This window comes from Ambystoma mexicanum, chromosome 4q, assembly GCF_040938575.1.
Source record: "Ambystoma mexicanum isolate Mex_15411 chromosome 4q, UKY_AmexF1_1, whole genome shotgun sequence".
NCBI classification, from domain to species: Eukaryota; Metazoa; Chordata; class Amphibia; order Caudata; family Ambystomatidae; genus Ambystoma; species Ambystoma mexicanum.
Window position 1 is genome coordinate 169,135,663 of NC_090928.1, and position 22,816 is coordinate 169,158,478.

Sequence of the window (22,816 nt, forward strand, 5' to 3'; positions counted from 1 at the left end):
ACGCACCTTGTTTTGTCTTTCAGATGCGGGATGCAGCGCCGAAGGCCTCCGGAGCGTGCGAAGAGTTGGTAAGCTTTTGTCTTTCAGATGCCGGAATGCAGTGTGAAGACCTCCGGAGCGCACGAAGAGTAGGTAAGCCTTTGTCTTTCAGATGCCGGAATGCAGCGCGAGGCGTTGGTGACAGCCGATGGACCAGGTAAGTGAAGAGCTGTCACTGAAGCCCATAATGCTAACCTGTTCTTTCTTGTCTTTATAGGTGTTGCTGAAGACTGGATTCAGGATGGTAAGCCTTTTTCCTTAGGCCCAGGATCAGATGCAGAAGACACGATGAGCGTTCTGCTGCAGAGGATGCAGAATAACGCAAAGCAAGATTCATCCATCGGGTGTGGTTTAAATAGCCTCCTGTAGTGCTTAGGTGTCTCCTTCCACAGCCACGCCTAGGTAAGAAAAGAGTTCCTGCTTTCCAGAAGAGTTCCAGTGTTCTGAATCTAGGGAGTGGCTCCTGCCCCACCCAACAGGAAAAGTAGTTCCAAACAGAAGAGGATCAGAGGCTCAACTGGCAGGCAAGTAAGCAGCATGGTCTGCTGCAGGTAAGTCCACCCAAGCATTATGAGCCCGGCGCTTCCAGCGCTGGGACTGGGCATATTTATGAGCCTGGTGCCACTGGCGCCAGGACTGGGTCCAAAAGGTCCCAATTGGGACTGGTTGGCACTCGGAACCTGGGTTATGGATCTGCTTCCAAGGGAGTTGGGAAAACCCTGACCTTTTGGAAGCAGAGATCATGACAGTACCCCCCCTCAAGGCCCCTCCCAAACCAGGCTTCTCCGGGGGTTTTGGCTTGTCAGGAAATGTTCGGTGAAATCTTTTGATTAGGCGAGGAGCGTGGACATATTCAGCAGGTTCCCAGGATCTCTCTTGAGGGCCGTAGCCTTTCCAGTCAATTAGGTAAAATAGTTTAGATTTGGAGATCTTGGAGTCCAGAATGCTTTTGACTTCAAACTCGAGTTCTCCATCAACTAGGATAGGTTTTGGAGATTTAGTTAGTCGGGTTTGAGGTTGCATGGGTTTTAATAGAGAGACGTGGAAGACCGGATGTATCTTCATGTGCGGGGGCAAGTCCAACTTGACCGCTACTGGGTTTACTATGGTAGTGATGGAATAGGGACCAAGGTATCTTGGGTTGAATGTGCGTGGCCCTTTTAGAGGTAGATATTTGGTGGATAACCAGACTTGATCCCCTACTTGATATTGAGGGGCTTCCTTCCGATGTTGATCTGCTCCTTTCTTGTATTGTTCTTTAGCCCTTTGAAGGTGAGAAACAGCTTCCTTAAAGGCTTGGGTGATTGTAGAATGCAGGTAGTCTACTGCTGGTGTTTCAAGATCTTGGAGGGGATCCAACTCCGAGGTTCGAGGGTGACTGCCGTACAAAAGAAAAAACGGGGTTTTCCCAGTTCCCGAATGGACAGAGTTATTGTAGGCATATTCGGCTATCCAAAGGATGTCTTTCCACGTTTTTTCAGTTTGTTGCAGCATGCAGCGTAAATACTGTTCCAGAGTTTGATTGGTCCTCTCGGTTTATCCGTCGGTCTGAGGGTGGTGACTGGTCGATAGTCTCACATCAATTTGAGCCGACCGACAGCAACTTCGCCAAAAATGAGAAATAAATTGACTACCTCGATCCGAAATTAGAACCGAAGGAAAACCGTGCAGTCGGACGATGTTTTCGAGAAATTCTCGGGCCACAGTTGCTGCTGTTGGCAAGCCTTTGAGCGGAATGAAATGCGCCATCTTGGAGAGTAAGTCCACGATTACTAGAATCGTATTGTATCCGGAGCATGGAGGTAGATCGGTGATGAAGTCCATAGAAAGCGTATGCCAAAGGCGAGGTGGGATGTCAATAGGGCGTAAGAGGCCTGCTGGTCTTTCCTTTTGACTCTTGTTTTGGGCGCATACTCCACAGGACATTATAAAGTCTCTGATATCTTTTTTCCAAGACGGCCACCAGAAGTAGCGCTTGATCTTTTCTGAGGTCTTGGCCATACCGGGATGTCCTTCCATTAAAGAATCGTGATAACAAGAGATTACTTTTTTCTGTAAATCTGTGCTGGGTAGGTATAATCATTCTTGGAAATACAATAAGTTGTCCTTTACTGCAAAGTCCTTTCCCTGCAGATGCCAATTCTGTATGTCTGCTGGAGTTACAAGTTGCCTGGCTTTATCCTTAACTTCCTCTATGGATTCTGTGGCGATTACACCCAGAATTCTTTGTTCGGGAATGATTGGTACAGGTTTAGGGTTGATCAAGTGTTCTTCCACTCCCATCCGAGAAAGAGCATCAGCTTTACCGTTCTTTGTACCAGGTCGATAGGTAATTATGAAGTCAAACTCGGCAAAGAATAATGCCCAAAGGAGTTGTCTAGAGGATTGGGCTTTTGCGGTTTTCAAATATTGCAGGTTTCGGTGATCCGTAATCACAGTAACGGTGTGTCGGGCCCCCAGCAGATAATGCCGCCAAGAATTAAAGGCAGACTTGATAGCCAGAAGTTCCTTGTCAGTAATCGTGTAATTGATTTCAGGAGGCGAGAATTTGCGGGACCAAAATGCCACGGGATGCAACTGATTGGTTACCGGGTCCTTTTGTGATAGAACTACCCCCATGGCAAGGCTTGAAGCATCAGTTTCCACGATGTAGGGGAGTTCGGGGCGAGGGTGTTTTAAGATTGGTGCAGAGATAAATTTAGTCTTCAAATCCTGGAAAGCTTGTTCCGCCTCGGTAGACCATTCAAAACGTTTGTTTTTCTTTAACAAGGCAGTGATGGGCTGGACTATTCGAGAGAATTCGGGGATAAACCTGCGGTAAAAGTTAGCGAAGCCTAACATGCTTTGCACACCTTTTACGGAGGATGGTGATGGCCATTTGAGAACTGCATCGACCTTCTTTGAATCCATACGCACTCCGCCAGGTGATAATATGAATCCCAAGAATTCAACTTCAGTCACGTTGAAAACACATTTTTCCAACTTAGCGAAAAGTTTGTGTTGACGCAATCTTTCGAGGACCATTTTCACGTGTTTCCGATGTTCAGATTCTGATGAAGAATAAACGAGGATGTCGTCAATGTAAACAACAACACACACATCTATGAGCTCTCTGAGGACATCGTTCATAAAATATTGAAAGGCGGCCAGGGCATTGCAAAGTCCGAAGGGCATGACCTGATATTCAAATAGCCCATACTTGGTGCGCAAGGCCGTCTTCCATTCATCGCCCTCTTTTACTCGTACCAAGTGGTAAGCTCCTCTAAGATCCAGCTTTGTATATATGCATGCTTTTCTGACTTGGTCCAGGAGTTCAGGGATCAAAGGTAACGGATATCTATTCTTAACGGTGATCTGGTTCAGGGAGCGATAATCTATACAAGTTCTAAGGTCTCCTTCCTTTTTTGGAACGAAGAACAAAGCTGAAGAAGCAGGGGACTTGGAAGGACGAATAAACCCATTTGCCAGGTATTGATCCAGGTATTGTCGAAGGTGAAGGTTCTCAGGCTCGGTGAGGGTATAAATTCTACTACAAGGAGGAGTAGATCCAGGTATCAGGTCTATCTGGCAGTCATAAGACCTATGAGGAGGTAGAGAGTTAGCCTGATCCTTCCGGAAAACATCTTGGTATTCTAGGTATTCGGGAGGTAACTGGGGAGTCTCTGAAGAAATTGCTGCCAGTGCAACACCAGGTGGAGGGTGACAAGTAGAGACACATTCTGGAAACTGGACCATTCTTGCTCACCAATCGATCAGAGGATTGTGTTTCTCTAACCAAGGTATTCCTAGAATAATCTGAAACTGAGGGGCCTTGCTCACATCGAACACGATCTTCTCATGGTGTCCATCTTGACTTACTAGCGTCACCTCTTGAGTGGTATGCGTTACTGGCCCGGAGGCTATCTCCGTACCATCCACCGTAGTAATGACGTCCTTTACAGCCTTGGGACAAAGAGTTAGATTCATCCTCAAAACCATTTCATGATCCACATAATTGCCGATGGCACCGCTGTCGACGTAAGCTTCAATTGCATGTAATCGATCCGGATTATCAGGGCTAATGAGGACCATAGGTATCACGAAATGCGAGGTCACGGAACTGGTTTTCACGCTCGGCAAGAGGACCTCTATTCTTGTCGGGCGAGGTCGTTTCCCTGCTCAGAGTTTGTAACTTTGGTAACTGCAGCTCCTACTGCCTTCTTGGCAGGTTTCACCGGACAGTCTCGTAGAAAGTACCCTGAGTTTCCGCAAAAGAGGCATATTTGCAACTGTTTTCTCCTTTCCCGCTCCTTTTGTGTTAGAGGACCTTTCAGACCCCCTATTTGCATGGGTTCCCCGGAGTCTACTCCTTTGGAAGGAGTTGGCGGTTTGGAAAATACTCGAGCATCAAACTTGGAACGATCGGCCTTCCTGTTCTGCAGTCTGTGATCTATTTGAACGACTAAGTCTATATAGTCCGAACAATCTTGTGGGGGATTCACTACTTGGGCTAACACATCTTTGAGCTCTCCACGTAGACCTCTATAAAACAGCGTAATCCTTTTGTCCTCAGGCCATTGAGTTTCCACTATCAGTCTGTTGAAAGACGCAATATAAGCCAAAAGGTCTTGATTACCTTGTTGCAACGAAAGAAGCTCATTGTCCAAGGCCTGCCCCTGTGAATGTCTTGCGAACAGTTTTTCCATACTGAGCTGAAAAGCTTGAAAATCATGGAGGACCGGATCATCTTGATTTACTAGAGGGATCGACCAGTCTGCCGCATTGCAACTAAGGTACGAAAGCACAAAAGCTACTTTAGCTTGATCAGTTTGAAAGGCTGCTGGCCGGCATAAGAAATGCAACCGGCACTGATTGATAAATACTGCAAACCTCTTTGGGTCACCAGAAAATCGTTCGGGCGGAGCCAGAGGTACATTCCCAGGTAGGTTGATCTGCACTGGATTCATAGAGGATGTAGAAGGAAGATTTCCCCCAGATGCGGGTAACGGGGTCTGTCCGGCTTGTGACTGTAGCAATTGTCTAGCGAGATCATCTGTTCGCTCCTTGGAAATAATCAGTTCCCTTCTTAGAGCGTTCGTTTCCTGACGGGCTGCATGCACTTCTGCCCTTAGTTCCCCAAGTAACTGGGCTAGCTGGTCGGTATCCGAGGTTTCCATAGCGCCTGGACGGGAGTTTTGTGGTAGGCTTTGCGTTCTGTAACGCTCACCTGATTCCCGTAGAGGCGCCGGTCTTGACTGGGCATATACCGTATCTTCAAAGGTGATGTGTAACACACGGCTGGCTCTTTGGGCTGGACCTCTGTGCACTGTATGTCTGACTTGAAGGGTAAGATGTCTGCAGATAGAAAATATGGGATTAAGGAACTGGGTTATTGAATGTCTCTCTCTTCTTCCCTTTCTCTTCTCCTGTAGAACCCCAAAGGTTAACGCTCTCACCTTAGGTAAGTGAACGCCGTGCTCTCCATCTGCCTCGGGGCAGGGTGCTGTAACCAGTTTCTTCACTGGATAAGGGGAGCAGGCCTCTTGACTTCAGAGGACTGCTGTCCGTCGTTTACTGCACGAACGGTAAGTTTCGAGTAATTCTAATGTCTTTAAAGTCTTTAGTAATGATGTTTCTTGTTTTGCAGGGTTCCGGCGATGGCGGATGACGAGCTGAAGTGAGTTGAAGATGGAGCCCGTGTGATGAATAGAAGCGCCTGGAAGCACGTAAGTAAGCGCTTGTTGCCTGCTTCACGATGCGCTCTAACTGTCTTTTTATTTTGAAGGTACAAGTTCGGAGCGGCTGCAGGGTGCCGGAATACCCACTGGGTTAGATGTGGAAAGGAGTAATGGCACGTGAGTATTAAAGTTCCCCAATGTCTTTAAACGCACCTTGTTTTGTCTTTCAGATGCGGGATGCAGCGCCGAAGGCCTCCGGAGAGTGCGAAGAGTTGGTAAGCTTTTGTCTTTCAGATGCCGGAATGCAGTGTGAAGACCTCCGGAGCGCACGAAGAGTAGGTAAGCCTTTGTCTTTCAGATGCCGGAATGCAGCGCGAGGCGTTGGTGACAGCCGATGGACCAGGTAAGTGAAGAGCTGTCACTGAAGCCCATAATGCTAACCTGTTCTTTCTTGTCTTTATAGGTGTTGCTGAAGACTGGATTCAGGATGGTAAGCCTTTTTCCTTAGGCCCAGGATCAGATGCAGAAGACACGATGAGCGTTCTGCTGCAGAGGATGCAGAATAACGCAAAGCAAGATTCATCCATCGGGTGTGGTTTAAATAGCCTCCTGTAGTGCTTATGTGTCTCCTTCCACAGCCACGCCTAGATAAGAAAAGAGTTCCTGCTTTCCAGAAGAGTTCCAGTGTTCTGAATCTAGGGAGTGGCTCCTGCCCCACCCAACAGGAAAAGTAGTTCCAAATAGAAGAGGATCAGAGGCTCAACTGGCAGGCAAGTAAGCAGCATGGTCTGCTGCAGGTAAGTCCACCCAAGCATTATGAGCCCGGCGCTTCCAGCACTGGGACTGGGCATATTTATGAGCCTGGTGCCACTGGCGCCAGGACTGGGTCCAAAAGGTCCCAATTGGGACTGGTTGGCACTCGGACCTGGGTTATGGATCTGCTTCCAAGGGAGTTGGGAAAACCCTGACCTTTTGGAAGCAGAGATCATGACAATAACATTGGCGCTCCCGTAATGAAGGGTGCCGGTACGGGACCGGCACCCTTCATTACGGGGCGCCCTATTACGAGGTTCCCTTTGTGGGACCCGGAAAGGAGGCCTGGTAAAACCAGGCATCCTTAGCGGGTCCCACAGGGGAACATGGAGCTAATAACGGGCGGTTTTTACCTGTCACATTATTAGCTCCCTCCCCATTCCCATTGAGCCCTATGGGGGCTCAAATGGGAATGGGGATGGGTTCCTTTAGGGAGGAATTACCGGGTCCTCCAAAGTCGTAATGACCTGGTTATTTCTCATTGAAGGAACCCGGTACTGGGACCTGGTATGGAGGCAGCCATGCCCTTTTTAAGGGCATGGCTGCCTCCATACTCGTAATGAGGCCCATTGTCTTGTTAAATTGAGTACAGCTTGCAATGGATGCCATCACTTGGCACCTTGACACCTGATGTCTGCTCTTCCCTTGCACTTGCCACCAGCTGGCCGGACTTTTATTTATTGCTGTTATTTATTCTATTTATAATTGTATAGTCGATCCCATGTACTGCACTGTGCCCTCCCCTCGCACTTTTCCCCTCCACCTTCACCTGCACTTGCATAATCTCAATGACACCTGGCCTAGTAAGATCGTTGTCTCTGTCTTCCCTCTGTTCCCCCTCCCTTGCCTCTTCACGCCTTGAAACACTTGTGTATAGGCACGTTATAAAAGCCATATCATATCATCATAAAGGACATGCATTTTATATCTTGTCAGGTTAATTGTTCCATTACATCAGGAACAGATGTGTTGCACACATATACCTCATCGATTAGTCTACTATTTAAGATGGATTTTGCAACTTTAGTAAATAGACTAGTTTTATTGCTTATTCAAATGTTAGCACAGGTGAGGTCTGCAGACTGACGCATGTTTTGCGTTAGTTCTTTGTACTGAACATGTTGTCAGAGATTTATATTTCCTATGCTGCCAAGTGTTTTGTGGCATTGTTAGTGTCTTCATGTTTTGAAAATTGGTTCACCTTTTATTGGTTTTACCTGTAGGAGGTCTCCGAAAACAATAACATGTTTTCCTCCAAACAGTTCTTTCTAGTGCTTTTCTAGGACTTCTTGCATTCTGAGGTGAATTAAAGCCAACATGAGGTTGGAAACCATGCTTACTTCATCTATTAGGAGCACTTTCATTTGTTTGATACAACAGCCGAAAGATTGTTGTTTGTTCAGTTTTATAGAATTGTGCTGATTATGTTATTTAAGAATATGTTCCAGAACCAGCTTCACCACTTACATACAGGAGCAAAGGCTTATATCATTTACAGGTACAAGTTTTAGTTTCATGTTTAAAACCATATTCAATTTCTTCAGTGCCTTCTAGATAAATGGTTAGTTGTTCATCATTTAGCTGTGACTTTAAAACTGTCAAGTCTTTTTCCAGTTGTTTATATTGATACATGGTATTTTCTACTTAAATCATGGCTATTTTGGCTTCATTTAGAATTGCTGATTCTCCAAGTCTTTCTTGGATTCATGTAAGGGAAGAAGTGGTTTTATCTCGTTGAGCTTCAACTTCTTCCTCTTGTTGGTGTTCATTGTCCAACATTTCTTTGTATTGTTTGAAATTGACATTTGTTATACTGCTTTGATTTGCATTGAATGCAGCTTCAAATGAGTCATGGTTGTCTAATAAGTATTCTTTTTTTCTCTGTAGTTTAAAAAGTTGCACTTGTACCATGTAATAAAGTCCCCTACATTGCAGATATTTTAATGATCATTTTGTACGATTAATTAGGCTGGGTTTGGTGGGTTGGACTAGACTTCCTTCAAAGGTTGAGACTAAGGGCCTCATTCTGAGGTGGGCGGTAAGGGATATCGGGCACCGGTAAGGACACCAGTGCCGGTAATCTCTTACCGGCCAATTCCGAGGTCCACACGTCCCTTACCGGTCCCGTTAGGGAATCCGGCTGCTAATTATGTACCTGCTATTAGCAGGTCCGTAAGTAGCAGCTTCCCCATTCCCATTGAGCCCTATGGGGGCTCAAATGGGAATGGGGAATGGCTTTTGGAATGGGGACTTATCGTGTCCGCCAAGGGCGGAATGTTCCGTTAAGTCCCCACTCCACCAGATCGGTCCCAGACACGATTTTGGAGGCAGCCATGGCTACCTCCAAAGTCATAATGAGGCCCTAAATATTTGCCAGTTGTCTCATCTGGTGTGACATTGGGCGTCATTAAAATTTGGGCGGTAAGGGATACCGGGCACCGGTAGGGAGACTGGTGCCGGTAATCCCTTACTGCCCAATTCCGAAGTCCCTTAGCGGGGGCCTCAAAGAACATGTGGTCTGACCCCACGTCCTTTTCGGGTCCCGCTAAGGGACCAGGGCGCTAATAACCGTACTGCAAATTGCAGTACCATTATTAGCTACTTCCCCATTCCCATTGTGCCCTATGTGGGCTCAAATGGGAATGGGGAATGGTTTGTTCAATGGGGACTTACCGGTCCCTCCGGGGTAGGAATGCATCGGTAAGTCCCCATTGAACAAGACCGGTGCCGGACCCGGTATTGGAGGCAGCCATGGTGCAAATACTGCCATGGCTAACTCCAATCTCGGAATGAGGCCCATTATTTTTGTATGAGTAGTTTTGTGCAATGTGGTACAGGCACCTGTTTTACAAAGCAGTGCTTCTGTTTGGGTAATAAGTATCTATTAAATTATTTTTATAAATGCCCTAGCTGTTGGGATCATTTGTGACTACTGTTTCTCTTGGTAGGAATTCAGTACTTTTTTTGGGATAAAGCTGGTCCATGGTTTAGCCAGACAATGGGTCATTCCGAGTTTGGAGGTAAGTAACATCCCTTACCGGCATGGTGCAAATAGCGTGTCCGTGCTGTCACCGGTCTGCTAATAGAGGACTATTATGACTTTGCAGGCACAAGCTTTACGCCATGCCGGTAAGGTATTTAGCGCCATGCCAAAAAAAAGGCTCCCAAAATGTCCTTTGCGGCATCAAGCATAGCGCAGATAACACTACCAACATTTTTCAATGTGTCATTAGTGGTGACCGTAATTAGCGGTGACTGTAATTAGCAGTCACCGCTATTTACGTTCACCGCTAATAAGCGGAACTGGAAGTAGCGTCATTGCACAGGACTGGGAAGGAGCACAGCGGCCATCTTTAAAAACAGAATCCATTGCCATCCTCACCACACAGGACCCCTGGGACTCTGCTGATTTTTCTAAAACATCCACCTCCAAGACCACTATCTGAAGAAGAGAGCTGCCCGCCTGCGAAAAGAACATTTCAATGAGGATGAGCTGCAGATGCTGGTGGACACACTGCAGGAGCATGCTGGCATAGTCTTCTCTAGCAACACAAAGAGAGAGGCAGTGCTAAAGAAGAAAGAGATCTGGGCACTTGTTGCCCAGAAGGTCAGTGCTGTGGGGAACACACAACACACAGTAAAAGACTTTCACAAGCGCTGGGACGACCTGCGACTAAGGGTACGCAACATCCTCTCTGTTAATCGCAGCCAGGCCATGGGAACAGGAGTAGGTCCCAATTCCTCGATAAAGCTCTCCCCATGGGAGGACATCTGCACAAGCATGATAGGGATGCAAGTAATCGAAGGTGTAGGTGTGATGGAGTGTGGCGCCACAACATCGGGCGATGGAGGTGAGTGTCCAAAGTAAACATTGCTATGCTAAATCTGATGAAAGTCAACCAATATTTCAGTTCAAAGAGTCAAGCTATGGTCACCCACACACACATACTCACAGAAAAGTAGGCTGATGTATCACAGACACATGCAGATGCCTGGTGCAAGGCAATATTGTACATGACACATACCACACAAAGTAGGAAATGGCATGAGTCACACAGCGTGCATGTCCAAAATAGTATGCATGTCAGACAGCACTGTTCCTGGCCAACATGAGTGACGCCGACATATGCCTGCATTAACCACCCATGTATCAAATAACATGCTCATCCAAACACAAATGCCTATTATCCCCAATTGTGTGGATGAGCAAATGTCCTAATGTATGTATGATGCCTATCAAAACATCACCCATGCCATCCCTCTCTCTGACCCCCACAGGCATTGACCATGACAGCGATGGGCAGGACTCAAGCCCTGCACAGGCCACACCCCAGAAGAGGTCCTGGGATGACAGCAACCGGCCTTCAACCTCGAGGGGACAACCAAGGGGGCGCCGTGTACTGACATGCAAGCCACCCCCGGCACCCATTACATCTGTGCCACCAAGGCCCGTGGAGGGCAAAGCACCACCACCAGCTCAACCCATTGCCCAGCCTGATGATTCATGCGAGGCACCAACATCTGAGGAGACGAATTTGGCTGGGAGGTGGCAGCCACGGCACCCCTGACTGTGGAGGACACAAAGGAGGACATCTGGGTCCCCATGGAGGATGATCTTTCGGGTGTGGTCCATACCCCAACTCCACCGGCACCCCCCCAAGTTTCGTCGCTCGATAAAGAGCACGCCACCACCCCGGAGCAGTCTGCTACTGAGCAGACGGAGGGACACTTCAGTCCTATTTTCAGGGCTAGGGAGGCTGAGCAGGCTGGGCAGGACAGCCAGGGGCCGAGTACCACCACAGGTGCATCCGCAGGGCCGCAGCGGTCTGACCTGCTAACTGCCCTTGTGCGTGAATTTGTCCAGGACAACAGACTGGCCAGGGAGGAGTGGCGTCAGGACTTAGCCGCACTAGGCAGGTCCATCATGGACAACACTGCCTCCATGGCAAAATCATTCTCGGAGAACACCAGCTGCCTCTGCAAGGAGGTCTCGGCCCTCCGGCAGGTGTTAGGCCAAATAGCGGATGCCATGGAGGCAGGGCATCCTGCTACACTACCACAGCAGGCGGCCATACCGTCTTCCTCTAGTTCAATGCAAACAAGCCCGCTCCGCAGGTCGGTCCGTTACCAGCACCGGCAAGACATGCCGCCCCCTGGACCAGGGAGTGCAAATTAGTTGTCAGTGCAGCCTCATGTAGGCTCTGGAGACTCAATGGAACTTTTGTGGGGGAGTTGTGGGGGGAGTGGGAGTGGGGTGAGGGTGTGTGGGGGAGTTGTGGGGAGAGTCAGAGGGGGGGAGGGTGTGTGGGGGAGTTGTGGGAGGAGCGGGAGGAGGGTGAGGGTGGTAGAGGGTTTTTTCACTTACGTTTACATTGTTACATTTAATACACCGGTTGTGTGAAAAACAAGACCTGAGTGGACATTCATCATTGCGCATGTGACATTTATTCAGTTACACTGCATAGTGTAGATGTAACCCCATACCCAGTGCCCTCTGTCCAACCATCATGTCACCCTCTGCTGCCATGTGTGTCACTAATATTGTGCAATCACTGACTTGCGCACAGTGCGCCCCTCCTGTGCATCGCCACTGCAATGATGTCCAGCCACCTCTTCTTCTTCCCCTTCATCATCACCAGGTGGTTGCAGTTAAATTTCAGGGGGCGGGGGCATGTTCCGGCGGATGCACATATTGTGCAGCTTGACACATGCCATGATGATCTGGGCCACCTTTCCATGACTGTAGAGGAGTGCCCCACCCGACCGGTTGAGGCAGCGAAATCGTGCCTTCAACAGGCAAAAGGTCTGCTCGATGTCCACACGGGTACGGGTATGGGAACGATTGTGGTCCTCCTTGTGCCCATTCTGTGGGTTTCGGACATCGGTGAGGAGTCACGGCTTCAAGGGATAGCCACTATCACCTGCATGAGAGGTAATTAAAGGTAAATGTCATGCGATTGATGATGGACAGCTGTACCAGTCACACTTGCCGGCAGATTATCGTTGGTCACATGCACATGTCCCTGGTTGTATGCAAGCCATTTTTAGGCCCTCAATGTGTCCTGTGCCATGGAATTATGGTGTGGGTTGCATCTTCAAGATGATACACGGTGTGCTCTGCCCTATTGTCGGTCATGCATTGTGTCCGCATAGTGATGTGTTTGCGTAAATTTAGTGATTTGTTGTGTTGTGTAGGATTTTCTGATGGTGATCGTTGGCAGTAGGCTCTGCAATTTTTGGCATTGTGAGGTGAGTATTCCCATGGTGACATGCAGCATTCCTGTGGTTGATCTGGGATATTGGGCACAACAATGTGTGAAGATCTTGCTTGCGTCACGTTCCATCTGCACCTGTTTGCAGTGGTATAGTTTGTGATTGCGGTAAACCACCTTCATGGCATGGAGGCTACCTTTTGTTTCTAGTATCTCCTGGGGAGTCTGTGGTAGAGATATGTATTCCATTATGTGCTTGAGGTGGCCATCTGCCACTTGCTTCAGGATGCAAGTGAATGAGAGTGGGGATATGCCATGCATGTGCCACACTGTGTGCTGGTAGGTGGCTGTTGAGAGGAAGTGGAGCACCAACACTACCTTCAGTAGATGGGGGATGGCAGTGCGTATTTCAATGAGGCTGACAGTCGTGTATCATGTCCACAATGGTGTTGATGGTGTCCCGGTCCAGACGGTACAGGGTGTGGTTGTGCTGCGGGGTTGGGTTGGAGGGACTGGCGCTGATGTTTGGGATTGAGGGCTGCATGCGTGGCTATGCTGGCTGCACTGGTGGGGTATCCAGGGCCTGTCTCACCCTCCTTCTCCTGCTGCATCTCATCTGTGATGTCTGTTGTTGGTGTTGTTGCTGGTGTTGCAATGCATGCATGTCCTCCTGCTGATGTGTTGATGCTGCTATTGGATTGATCTCGGTGTGGTAAGGGGTGTGTTGTGTGGGTGTGCTCCTTTTGTAGTGGGCGAGACTCAATTGCCTCCACCTGTACTGATTGTGTGCACCTGTGGCAGTTGGGATCACTGCACATGGCATTTTACGGTAGGTCTGCGATGCCGATATTTAGCGCATGCCATTAACCACTTTTTACGCCTTCATGAAGCCGTTATTTGCATGTCTGCTTACCTTGTGATCTCCTCCAGTTTACTGCATGCCACTATTGCTGGCATGGTGGGTCGCGTGCCCGCACCCAGACCCCTATTAACGGCACCATACATTACGATGCTGTTAATAGTGGTCGGGCTAGTCAGAATAGCCCATAGCGGTAATCAATGCTGGTATTCCTTTACCGGCATCCTTGTTCCCTTAGCACCAACCTTGGAATGACCCCCAATGTGTTCAGATTCACCATATAAGGCTGTACCTGTTAAATGGTCTGCAGCTTCGTAGCACCCGCATTCTCTTTGTGAGAACATTTTAGCTCTGTTTTCTCAACTTTGTGATAAAGGCTATGATATATCTTGCAACAGCAGTGGAATTGTCTGCAATATATTGTATCTGTATGTATACATTATAAAAGAGTACAATGATTGCATTATATTCATTGATGTACTTTGATGGTGTGTCCCTTTTAATATTGTATGTGTCATTAGGAGATTTCCCTTTTACACTGTCTAACAGAAGACATCAAGCTATTTACTTGTCCTTTTTCTGAAACTGGTCTAGAGAAGACAAAGCGACATTTGGTATAGTATTTACCTTTGTTTTAATATCTACATTGTCAGTATTTATTTATGCTTTTGTAAGTATAATATTTATGTACATAGGTCACTTTGTGTGGTTTCTGAAGGGATGTTGGAGGTTATGTATTTTTGAATAAACTTTAAAACAGTGCAATCACTGTCAGGCCACATTTGGGAGCATATTTTATCCACAAAAGCATGTGGATCTGTGGTACTCCTCTGGATTCATATTCTATTCTCCACTTCTAGGAGTGGAACAGTACTTTTATTGCAGATGAAGTGCAGCAGTGCAATACAGCGATGGTGAAAGCTCTTTGCTACTTTGACAGGGTCAATAGAACAGAGCTCTCCTGGTGTTTTTATGTCTATTCCTTCTTTATTTAGGTATGCTATGCATAAGAAGTCGTGCAAGCCATCCCATGCATATTCTGCACAACTTAAAGTAACAAACCATGTGGGTGGGCCTAGGTTCCTTAACATACAACATCAGCATGACAGTATTCTTTCACACCACAATTGTTTGCCAAAATATTTGTGATATTTGATTGAAAAACTTCATCTTTGTCTTTTATCCTTTAAGCAGTTGGGTAGCGGACATGTTAAAAAGGTTAGACCCTGTTTTTAATGTGTGTGCAACCCTACAACTTAGAGTTGCAAGTTCACTTTCCAACAGGAGGTGGACAATGTATGATACATTTTGCCTGAAACTGGGGTCCTCAGAATACATTTGTAAAGAGTCATATGCTGATGCTGTTATTTGTGTGGACCTTTCATCCTATCTTCCTCCTTTTCCTGTTGGAAATCGCAGAATACAGGATCGTACTTCTTCACTGTTCTCCCATAAACTCATTGGAGATCCTTTGGCTTGACACATTTGATATGTTTCTAATTAATCTTCTATGGTGTCTTTGGAGTTTAGTGGGTGAATTGTATACTGGTCAACAATGTTGGCTGCAGTAATAGGAGCTACACATTCAAATTGGCCGATTGGTGGTGCATCCTGAATTATTTGGGTGGTTTCTCTTAAGTTCTCCTCTATATTTATATCTTTGTAGTATTCATTGTTTTCTTTAAGATATTGTAGGGCTTGTCTAAACCTTGTTTAAGTCGACTAGTTGCTGCCAAATTGTTTTGTATTTTGTTAGTACACCATTAACTAGTAAAATCAAAGATTGTTCTGTTGGCTGTTGTATTCCTAGAATTAATTTTCGGAAAGATCTTTTAGCAAACATACTACTTTGCCCCAAATGCCTTTTAGTAAGAAGGAGGCAATTTGCTGTTTGGGTTGAAGGCATATTATAGCTTGAAATGGGTGTACTGTTTGGATTATAATGCTCTCATACAGGTTAAGTTGTTGGAGAGTGGGAATATTTCTAAGTTATTAGTGACAGCATGTGATGGCATTTGGTTATTGTCAAGCTTTATATTGAAGTTTGTGCAAACTATTGAGGGGTCATTTATTTTGTATTTATTTTCTGTTGTTAGATATAAAGCTAATTGGAACCATTTGGATTCCTCATTGTCCTCTATTTTGTAGGCCATATCTTTTTGTGCTCTTTTTGTAAAAAGGTCTAGAACAACCGACACATTCTTCTTCTGGTATTTCAGCAGACGTGTTTTGAAACTTTGCTATTTCTTTTTTGTATGTGTTTGTTAGTCAGTTGGTGTTTGTAAGGTTTTCACTAATGTTTTCTGAAGGGACTGAATTTTCCAAGTGAACTTAATTTCCAAAATATTTGCATTGGATGTGCTCTATTAATTCCTTTTTGAATTTGTAGAGCATGACTTTTTGCAAATTACAGTCTATTGCACAAGATTCTTTATAGTGGAATGGTATGTTGCTAACATTTTGATGCGGTGGTGGAAGGTGGTTTTGTAAGCAATTCTGGAAATGCAGGCTAATAAATGTCCCCCAGTGCAGTGTGGCTGCGCACTGGACAGGAGTACATGGTTTGCAAAGTTTTCATTCTACTTTTGTCTTTTAGTTTTACGTAGTTATTGAGGAATTGTCATGAATATTTGAAGAATTGTTGTTGATTATTACACATTGAGCTGCATGTCCATTTGTACACTGGATGGATTATTTGGGCAAAAGGAGCAGTTGGTTGAAAGTTTGTTGGGGACTATTTTTCTATAAGGGTTCTTGGGCCATAATGGTGTCTCCTAACATTTCATTCCCTTGGCCATTACTGTTTATGGCAATTATGTTTGAAAAGGTATCTATATTGAGATTGCACATGTTCAAAGTACTTTTTGTAATTTACTGATTAATTTAGTTTAGCGGTTTGAGTCTGTTTAAAATCAATATAAACAATGTTCTTTTTAATAGAAATGTGCTGTCAATTAGAGCTTACAGGATTTAAAGGGTAGATTGTGACTTTTTAGCTACCTTCATTAGATTGTGAAGTACTCTATGGTGCAACATTTTTTGTAAAATTAATTTTTTCGAATGCTTTACTGGGGCTACGTTAACATTGGTAGATATAGGGCCTCATTACCCCGTAGGCGGTGAGCCATGGCGCTAATAGCACCATGGCTCATGCCGGTAAAATACCGGCACCGCCTTGGCGGAAAGGGGATTTACCGCCCCATTCCAAGGTTGGAGGGGCAGTAAATCCCCCTTCCACCATTGCCCTTCCCCATTTCCATTTCTGCCCCACAGGGCTCTATGGGAATGGGGAAGGCGCTAATTACGGCACCGCAATTTTGCGGTGCCGTAATTAGCTCCGAGGTCCCTTAGCGGGTTGGATTTTAACGCCTGCAAAGAGCAGGCGTTAAATCCCCCAACCCGCAAAGGGACCTCGTAGTAAGGCGGTAGGGATTTACTGGTACCGGTATTTTACCGGTACCAGTAAATCCCTACCGCCATGTGTTAGGCTCATTAGAAGGTTTGCTTTTGTTTATACTTTTTTTTTACTTGTAGTTTTTAGAAGAGGGTACTTTCTTTCTTTAGTGGTCCCTGCTTGGGTTTTGTTGAGTGACATTTCTAGCAGTTTTGTTTTAATATTTTATATACATTTGTTTAGAGGTGGATGACTATATGGCTTGCTTTTATTTTTATCTGCTCTATTATTTCTTTGTTTTCTATGGAGTTTCTTTCTAGTAGGCATTCTGTTGTTTCTGTTGGAAAAAAGAAGGTTTGGGTTTGAAAGTTGTGGAATGTATAAAGTATATGGATGTACTGTGAATGGGTGTGTAAATGTGATGGTAGAGATTGCTAGAGTGCTGTGTGATTGTGGAGTGGGATAATAGTTGTGGGTGGGAAGGTTGCAAGAGTACAAGTGTGTAGAGGTGTGAACGGTTTGGGTTAGTGTGTACGAGAATACTAGTGTGAATGAATACATAGGGATATTATGATGTTTTGAGGAGTACAGTGTGTGTTATACTGATGGTGTTTAGATGAGAATAGAAAAAGTGTGCATGTACAAATATAATGAGTAAGAGTGAAATACATGTTGTTCATTTCAACAGAATACTCTAGGCTAATATACAGTGAAACTACATTGTTACAATAATAGAGAAATGCATACTATAGTAATGTGCTTACTTTATTGTATGTGAAGTGTAGTCTTATGCTGGTAGATGTCTTCAGGAATTTTCATTTTGCCTGTAACTGTAATAGAAATTTAGCGAGTATATGTGGCAATCGTGCAGTAATTTTTAGTAAAAGAGGTTATTGTTTATGAATGTAGGAGGAGTTGTTACGAAAAGAGTTAATACATTTGTGTTATAGGTAGTATACTAAAGTATGTTAACCATTTTGTTAGAACAGTTGTAATATGAGTAGTGCTGTTTGGGAGATTAGAAGCAACAGGGCAAACATGTATATAAGAAAAAGGTGTATTTGTAGCTTACTTTAGTGCTGCTGATTTTAATGGAAGATGTACTGTGTTTCTGGTGCAATGTATTTGTAATGTGTTGCACTGTTTAAAACCAATAGGGAAACTGTGGCCTAGTAGGAATGCAATGGAGGATTGTTGTTGTAGCAGTGTTTGGTGTCTTATATTAGAGGTTTGGAAAGAAGAGTACTTTATATAAGAAGAAGTGTTGAATATAGATACATTGATGGTATACATGTATGTTTGAGCAGGGTGAGAATTATGGCAGTACAAGGGATGGAATGAGTGAGGTTGGAAAGTGTGACAATTAAATGGAATGAAAAATGGAAAACACAAGAGCTTTTAAAAAGGTTTCTTTTTAGGAGCATTTTCATGAAAATTAAAACATGGATATGTGAATTAATAGTGCAACGTCTTTGTAAAAGAAAAGGAAATTTGCTGGAAAAGATTTTTAGAAAATTGTTTAGTGGCACTCGTCTGGACGTTTTTAATATGTCGCCAGCACATGTATACTTGCCAATAAGATGCATATTAATATATAGATGCCAATTAAGTGTTGGTTTTTGTCTTTGTATTGTGGGGGTTGTAGTTGCACTTTTCCTATTAGAAAAGTTGGATTACAAGTCCCAGAATGCAGAGAAAAAAGTAGGACTGGATAAGTACCTACAGATTGGAACAGGCTATGTTAGCAAGTATGCATGTGCTCCCAAGTCATTAAACTTGCACACAGGGGGTGGTACTTAAACATGTTGTACACATCGTTTGCATTTGCTTTCTTTATTTTCTTCAAAAAAGATACACAGATAAGTGCATACATCCATGTGTTAGCTTTAATGAAAATGCTGCTAAAATGAGATAATTTTAAATGTACAGAATTTTTCATTTTTTCATTCAATGTACATGTCATACTTTGCAAGCTTCCATGCAGTCCTGGTTTGACTTTGCATTCTTGGAGTTGTAGTGTGAGTGTTATAATGGGAGAAGTGATATTAGAAGTGACATAATGCAAAGAAAAAAAGAAGAATTGATAAGCACTTATAGATTGTATTGAGTCATGTTTGCAAGTATGCATGTATTGCCAACATATTGAACTTGAACACACCAATTTCCATTTAAACATGTTGTACAAATCTTGTCAATGTGTTTTTCTATTTTTTTTAGAAAAAAGTTACACACAGTGCTGCTACAAATGCAAATATGCATTTTTTTACTTTCAAGAAAATGCTCCTAAAAAGATACATTTTAAAAATGACAGCATTGCAAGTATTTGCTGCTTGATGTGAGCAGGTGCTGAATGCTGCAATGCATGGATTTTGATGGAGTGGTTAAAAAGAAAATATGCGTATCAATAAGCTCATTGCAGGGTAGGTAGCAAGACTCCCCAATACACATATTTGTAAAAGAGTTGCAGAAAATATAAGCATACCTGTATTATGTATTGTTGATTTGCAGTTCTGGTTGTGGTTTACAGGAAGAGAAGGTAGACGGTCTTTTGATTGTTGTGGATAGGGAAGATGGATGTGGCTATTTCTAAGAAAAAGCTCACTGTGTGGATGTTGGGAGATTGTTGGATGAATCATCTGAAAAGGTACACTGGGCTGTGTGGCATCTCTGGTACTATTGGCTTGGAGGGAGTGGAGGTTTGGTGGTATGCAGTGTCTGGGCTAATCTGGGTTAGTTGACTATCATTTTGTAAGACAATGGCTCACATTCAATGCCCATATATTATTGTTGTTCATTGTCAAGGAAATAGTTTGGGCTGTGTTATTCCACTATATTTGCATGTTGCATTAAGATATACGTTCCCAGGCTTAATTGTACTATTTCCATCTGAAAAGATATTTTTTTCAGAAATACATCCAAGGGAAGTATGGAGATCCCCAAATGTGTTTTGTGCACAACTAGACTAGAATGAGTTAGGCACCTTATATATAAAGGTGTATCTGCTTTTTTGAGTGGTGTAGGCATGGAATCTTTTGAAAATGAAAACATCAAGTTGGATGGTGCAAACAATTTTGCAGAGTGATGAGTGAATTTGACTGATTTTGGGAATCAGATGTTTCTTGTAAATATTGAAAATGCACTGAGAAAGATTATGTGAAAAAGATGTACAGTGCATATGCAAACATTTGTAAGTAGATCGAGGAAATCAAAATCAGAAAAGCAAAAAACAATCCAAACTGAAAAAATCTGCTCTTTTAAGAGCCACCATTGTACAATAATTTGTTTAAAGTAAGTCTAAACCTCCACAACCCCTTCAACTGGATGAATAGTCTGTGGACACCATGGTGGCCCATGGGCGGCACGTGTCACAACTGGGTTTTTTGAGAATGTGTTGCATGGAAACGGGAAAGCAGGGACAGCGGACAGTTGTAGTGTCTGCAGACATCATGGGATCAGCCAATCAGGTGTCTTGGGTGTGGTGTACAGGATGAGAGGATAGCAGGAGTTTTGTTTGCAGGAGTTTAGAGAGCACTGAACATGTCTATGTCTTTGAGGAGGCAGAGTGTATGTTTTTGGGGGACTCTTGGATCCATTGGCAGAAGGTCTATGTTGAGCTCCGTGGATTGGGTGAAAATCTTGGATTCCATGAATTTGAAGTGTCATGGTATGGAGTGCGAGGGATGAAGTGTGTGGAGGTGCTCCCGTTTTGTGAGAATATGGTTCATGTAAAACATCCAGAGATCATTGTTCTTCATTGTGGAGGGAACAGTTTAGGGTATGTTACTGCAATTTCATTGCAGTTTTCAATGAAGGAGACATTTGGAAAGTTGATGGAAATGTTTACAAATTCCCAAATAATTTTTTCTCAGATTGCTCAGAAACAAATGTTTATTAGTTCCAATTTATTTTGTCCGCAAATGGAAAAATCAAGCTGCAACCTGAATAAACCTGTGTGTGCTTTTTAGCGAGATGCTGGCATGACATCTTTTCATAATGAGAACATTACATTTTATATTGTCAACAATTTTGGAGAGATGGAGTGCTTTTAACTGATGTGGGTAACTACATTTATCTGGAAAATGCTAAAAATGCATTGAAGCAGTTTTTGTCAACATATAATAATATTTTTGTGTAGAATCTTTGCTAGTATAGTATATAAAACAAAATAATCAAAACAAATTTTAAAAGTCAAAAGACAAAAAGAATTCTTTTAAGAGCCACAATTTCTGTGTGAAAAACAATGAAAATTATTTTCATGCCCTCACCCAATGCCTGGAATTTTTCTGATGTTTACGGACTACTGTGCTGTCTTCTGATTATGCAGGCTGCAAATGGGGATGTGACTTTATCCTCACTTCTATTTTTTTTACTGTGAAAGGTGGCTACTAAAGGAAATATTTTATTTTTTTGTTTTGTTTTTCAATTTTTTGGGGCCTTTTGTGTTTTTTTCAGGAGAGGTAAGGCAAGGTGGGGAGGGAAGGGGGACCAACCGCAGAGATTAAGTAATTCATAGAATTTCGCAGAAAAGTGTCGCAAGCGGCTGGCGCAGAGTGTCCGCGTGCGATTGTCTGCGCCAGGCACGTGCGCTAAAACCGATTTCCACGCACAGCGTATTCATGGATTTTAGGCTCCCAAACCAGCCGTGGCGCAGAGTATCGCAGCGACCCTGCAGCAGCGCCAGTAACGCCCCCAAGAACGCCCTCGCGCAAGGAAAAGCCATCAAAATCGCTAAATCATCGCAAAGGGCTGCGCTAACCCTGGACCAGTTTACAGGGCTGCCAAACAAGGAATGCAAAGCGGGTAACGTACATATCAGGGGTACGCGGGAAGTTGTACACGCGATTAGCCAGGGTACGTGTATTACAGGGGTACGCGGGAAGTTTAACACGCGATTGGCCAGGGTACGTGTATTAGAGGGGTACGCGTGAAGTTTTACACGCGATTAGCCAGGGCACGTGTATTACAGGGGTACGCGGGAAGTTTAACACGCGATTGGCCAGGGTACGTGTATTAGAGGGGTACGCGTGAAGTTTTACACGCGATTAGCCAGGGCACGTGTATTACAGGGGTACGCGGGAAGTTTAACACGCGATTGGCCAGGGTACGTGTATTAGAGGGGTACGCGTGAAGTTTTACACGCGATTAGCCAGGGCACGTGTATTACAGGGGTACGCGGGAATAATTACACGCGATTTGGCTGGGTACGTGTATTACAGGGGTACACGGGAAGTTTTACACGCGATTTGGCTGGGTACGTGTATTACAGGGGTGCGCGGGAATTATCACACGCGATTTGGCTGGGTACGTGTATTACAGGGGTGCGTGGGAAGTTACACACGCGATTAGGCTGGGTGGGTCCTCACAGGTGTTCCCTGTACACCCTCCACGGCCCCTGCAGGCAGCCCACAAAACAGGGGACTACCCTGCACACCTGCTCATGTCCCCCTGCACCTCCACCCCCCAGCCACCAGGGGCAGCCTCCACCAGGCCCCCACCCATGTCTACCACCACCCCCACCCCCCAGCCACCAGGGGAAGCCTCCACCAGGCCCCCACCCATGTCTACCACCCAACCCACACCCCCCAGCCACCAGGGGAAGCCTCCACCAGGCCCCCACCCATGTCTACCACCTCCCCCGCCCCCCAGCCACCAGGGGCAGCCTCCACCAGGCCCCCACTCATGTCACCCACCACCCCCACACCCCAGCACTGTGGGGCACCTGCCAGCAGGCCCCCACCCATGTCCAACTAATGTCTCCCACCACCCCCACCCCCCAGCCACCAGGGGCACCCTCCACCAGGCCCCCACTCATGTCTCCCACCACCCCCACCCCCCCAGCACT